General features: G+C 34.8%; 1 pseudogene; it reads right to left on the bottom strand.

Moving 5' to 3' along the window:
- Positions 1-4,292: 4,292 nt before the first annotated feature.
- LOC118611423 lies at positions 4,293-4,870 on the bottom strand (annotated as a pseudogene).
- Between the last annotated feature and the right edge of the window lie 525 nt (positions 4,871-5,395).

Below are 5,395 nucleotides of genomic sequence, written 5' to 3'. Positions count from 1 at the left end.
GCCCAGAATTATTCTTCATGCCATCTCCTGCCACAGTGTATGGGAAATGAATTAGGAAGAAAATTTGTGGGAAGAGGTGGAAAACTTTTTTTTTAGTCTATAATCAGTTGAAGGTGATAATAAGACAGGCTTCATTTAAAGGATCTGATCTAAGGAAAGAAACTGAATTACAAAGGGGAAGACTAAGCATACCAAGGACTCTTGTTTATTGAATTACCTCGTGTTTTTAGAATTATTTTCTAACATCACAACATTGATCACTAATTAGAATAATCAATTCAGTATTTCCAATAAGAGGGAAAATCCCCGCCTCCAAAAGGTTCTTAAACCATAAATCAAATCCTTACAAGGTTATGAAGTTGAAAAGGCTGATTGTGTTCTTAAATATCAGTTCTATGTAGGGAAAGAAAAAATATTAGCAAAATGACTTTTGGTAATAAATTCAGGTTTTCCATATAAGGAGTTGCAAGTTGTTTTTTTATGGGCTTTGCCAGAAAACATTTTTTAAAAAATATTCTTTTATTTGTAGATAAGAAAGAATCACCCCTTTACCAGAGGTGTTCTGGCTGTTCCCACTGTCTAAGTCCTATTTTGCAGCTCTCACCCAGTGAATCTGGGGTTGTCCTGCAAAGAGGATGTTTCTGGAATTGCAGGTCTCTCTTTTACTTCTGTAGGTGATGCTCATCTCCAGCATTCTTGGAAACTCCTGCATATACCCCATAAAAATTGGTTAAGAGAGGAAATTTGATGAGCAGATTCTGACAGGCTCCAGCTATAGATATATACAGTCAATAGTTGATAGCTTTAGACTCTGTTTCAGTTATCTATTGCCTGAAACTGTTTTAAAAATAAAAGAATTTATTTTCTCATGATTCTGTGGGTTGACTGGGCTTAGCTGGGAGGTATTTCCGCCTTATATAATGTCAACTACAGTTGCTCGGTTACTTGCATTTAGTTGGCATCTTGGCTGGGCTAAAGTTACATAAAAGCCTCATTCAAATGTCCCACAGTTTGCTTCTCCCCATGTTCTTTTCATGTGGCTAGCTTGGGCCTCCTTACAGCCTGGTGGTCTCAGGTTAGTCAGACTTCTTGTACTGCAACTGGCTTCAAGAGGGGAAGCAGAAGTTGTCAAGCCTTTTATAGGACTGGATCTGGCACAGTGTCACTTTTACCCAAGTTACAAGACCAATCGAAATTCAAAGAAGGAAATTAGATGCCACTTCTTGATGGGCAGAGTGGCTTACTCATACAGGTAGAAAAAAATTCGATAGCAGCCACCTTTGGAGAATACCTACCACAGCCTCATTACTCACTTTAAATTAGCACTATTTAATATTATAAATTAGATTTTCTCATGTATCTTCAGCTCCCTTTATTAGAGCAATCTTACATTCACTTACCAGTTCCAGCCAGCATTTTCTGGTCCTTTAGGAAAGCTGATCCTAATTATTATTAATATAATTAGTTAGGCCTTACTATGTACTCAGGACTGATTTTAGTTCTTTATGTATATGATCAAGTCCTTAAAACAACCCTTTGAGGAAGATATTATTATCTCTATTTTCTTGATTAAAAACATTGAGGCTTTGAGTAAATAAGAAAATTACCCAAGTTCTCACAGCTTGTAAAGTGGTAAAGCCATCTTTGGAAACAAGAGATTTCCAATTTCAAAGTTGGTGCTTTTTGCACTGAAAATGCTGGTTTTCAAGCTTCATCATAAAGTTTCTTTTGAAACTGCTGTCAAATCCATCTGCATTAGACTTGTTGACTTCCCTGAATTCTGCTCACAGCATTTCCCTGAAATAGATGTTCCTGTTCTTGGCACGCAGACCAGGACAAAGGTCTGTGAGATGTTTCCATTAACAGAAACTCCTCTGAGCTTTCTGATTTATGGCTTTTCTAAAACCTTTTTGGGACTTTTGCTGTTCCTGCAGACCACCCCTTGAAACCACCTTCCAATGTTCAGAGACTACCCACCTGAGTGGTGTGGAAGATGTTTCCACAACCCCAACTCTTGTTTTCTTGTCCAATATAAGCATATCTTAATTACGTTTTCATTGCTGAAAACTTAGACTGGCTGTCCAGACAACAGAGAATTTTTCAGTAGGTTAAACAAATATAAAATTGGTTTTGCTATTTTGAACATTAGATTCTTGTGAACTTTATAGTCTGTTAAATTCTCTACTACATTCCCTTAGGCCATTAGTACTCTCCGAGCCTTTCTATATATACTTTGATGTTAATATTTTATGTTTCTGGTCATGTATTTACTGTTCACATCATTAAAAATAGCTAAGTTGTTCAACCACAGGCTTTGGATTTTTATTATAATTCTTTAATTCCCTGAAACATGTTTCCGTGATAAAAATGGGAAGTATACCCAGAAATTGGTCAGACTTGTATGTTTTAAATATTATAGTTCTATCATATTTTTGTTATTTTTCAGAGAGGACAAAGAGGTAGAAATGTAAAAGATCACAAAGAGATTAACTTTTACTCTTTAATATAGTGAGTAAAAGAGTTGGCAGTCACGATGACTGATACCATCTTGTTTCAAAGCCAGGGTGAAGATTTTAATTCAAGGTTGAGATTGGGTCTGCATCAGACCTGAAATACAGGATAATCTTCCTAAATGTACCTCTAGTTACCCACATAGTCTTAGGAGAAGTTTTTCATTCTAGGAAATGTAGAGCCTCAAATTTTGATAGGTCATGTTTTCATTTTTACTCAATTCAAAATACTTTGTAATGTCTGTTTGATTTCTTCCTTTACCTGTGAATTATATAGTGATACATTATTTAGTTTGTACATGTTTAGGGACATTTTCCCTAGATCTTTCAGTTATCAATTTCTAATTTAATTCCAGTGTGGTAAGAAAACATATTTGTGTGACTTGAATGCTTTTTAATTTTTTTGACTTTTTATGGCCCCAAATATGGTCTAGCTTATATAGATTTTAGGCAGATGAAATGAGAGTATGCCACTGTTGTTGGGTGGAGTATTCGATTAATGTTAAAACAAGTTGGTTAATAGTGTTTTTCAAATCTTCTGCGTCTTTACTAATTTTCTACTTTTTCTATCAAGTATTGAGATGCGTGGAAATATTAGAGTATAATCATGGATTTTCTGTTTCTTTTTGCAGTTCTTCATGTATTTTCAAGCTCTGTTACTAGGTGCATACATGTTTATGACTTTTATATCATCTTGGTGAATCAATCATTTTTATCTTTGTGAAATGACTTTTTCTTTATCCCTGGCAAGCTTCTTTGTTCTGAAATCTACTTTGTTTGATATTAATATAGCTGCTTCTACTTTCTTTCAATTTATATCAGTATGAAATAGCTTTTTCTTTCATTTTTACCTTTACTCTTAAAAAAAAATTGTGCAGCTACCTAGTTCTATGTTGCCTTTTTTTTTTTCCTAATGTAATATTTTTTGGCCTTTTATTTGGGTTTTTAGATCATTTACATTTAATGTGATTATTCATAAAATTGTATTTGAATCTACTATTTTGCTTTTAATTTTCTGTATGTCCCTTCTATTTTATGTTCCCGTTATCTTTTTATTTGCTTTCTTTTATATTAATATTTAAGTGATTCTCCTTTGTCTCTTTTGTTGTATTACTAGCTATAACTGTTGTGCAATTATATTGGTTGCTTTGGGGTTCATATTATATATCTTTAACATATCACACTTTACCTTCTAGTGATATTATACACTCATTGTCTAAGAACCTTACAATTGTATTCTTTCATTTCTCCTTCTTCTTGACCTTTAAGCTATTTCCATACATTTTATTTTCACATATGTTAAAGTTCCTTTAATACATTGCCATTATTTTTGCTTTAAACAATTATCTTACAGAGATTTAAATTAAGAAGACTTCTTTGTATTTACCTTTGTATTATCTATTTCCAATGCTCTTTCTTCCTTTGTATATATCTGGGTTTCCTTCTGGTATCATTTTCATTCTGTTTGAGGCACTTTACCATTTATTTTACTGCAAGTCCTTTGATGGTGATTAATTTTTCCAATTTTTGTTGTCTGGATAAGGTCTTTATTTCATAGTCATTTTTCTATCTATTTTCACTGTTTTTTTCCCCCATCCAATCAGTACTTTAAAGAGTTTGTTACACTATTTCTTAGCTTATATTGTTTCCAATGTAAGCTGTTGTCTTTATTTCTCTGCGTATAACATACCTCTATTCCTCCCCACCTCCCAGCTGTTTTCCCTTTATTTTTTCTTTATCACTGACTTTAAGCAATTTGATTATCGTATATCTTAGTTTCCTTCATGTATTTTGTGCTCGGGGTTCATTGAACTTGAAACCTGGGGGTAGGAAAGGGTTCTGCATCAAAGAGAAGATGTTGGACCTTTGGGCGGTGAAGCTTGACTTGTGCTGGCAGTGCAGGACCCAGTAGGGCAGTAGGAACTTGAACTTAGAGTTGTGAAACTGTTCGTGCACTGTAGGCAGCAGTTGTTGGCCATGATCTCTTTCACCTTCACAATCTAAATCATGTAGGCCCGGGCATGGTGCTGGGCTCCCATATCGTGATAGCACTGGGTGACAGACAGTACCCATGGTGGTCAGGTCTTGGTATATCCGGTACATGTTGGTGCTACTGTGGGAGCTGCATTGTAGCCAGATCCCTGCTGCGGGAGAGATTTCTTAAATACTGTAGATGCTACTACATTGTAGACTGAAGACTTCCTCAGTGGAGACACCAAATACCAGAAGCAGGACTTGGTGACAACGTGTTCTGGTGCAAAGATTCACATGTGGTAGTAGAGGGTTGGTGAGTGGCATTTGGGAATGAGCAGGCAAAGCCCCACTGCCTTGTACTCTTGCAGTGTGCCTGAGGCTTTCATGGTATTCTTTCCATTCTTGCCACCGCCCATAAAAGGGCTTATAGTTTTCATCAAATTTGAAAAATTTCAGCAATTAGTTCTTCAAATATTTGTTACCTGCCCATCCTTTCAGGAATGTCAACTACATTATATTTGACCATTTGAAGTTGTCCCATGGTTCACTGATGCTGTGTTTAATTTTGGATAGTTTCTATTGCTATGTCTTGTAGTTTACTAATCTTTTCTTCTGCTTTGTCTAATCTATTAATCTAATATAGTATATTTTTTGTCTCACACGCTTTAGTTTTTATTTCTAGAAGTCTAATTGTATCTTCTGTTAAAAAATATCTTCTATGTCTCCCTTTAACATGTTTAATCTTTCCTCTAACATTTTTCTCTTATAATTTTGTGAGTTTTTGCTTTTGATATTTTGAAGCTATATTGTGTTAGGAGCATACAAGTTTATACCTTGTGTGCATGTGTGTGTATATGTGCTCATGTGTGTATATACAGATACACATAGATATATATACATACATATATAAT

The sequence above is a fragment of the Rousettus aegyptiacus genome, unplaced genomic scaffold, assembly GCF_014176215.1.
Source record: "Rousettus aegyptiacus isolate mRouAeg1 unplaced genomic scaffold, mRouAeg1.p scaffold_m13_p_14, whole genome shotgun sequence".
Lineage (NCBI taxonomy): Eukaryota > Metazoa > Chordata > Mammalia > Chiroptera > Pteropodidae > Rousettus > Rousettus aegyptiacus.
The sequence above is the reverse complement of the archived record's forward strand: the minus strand, read 5'-3'. Positions and strand labels throughout refer to the sequence as shown.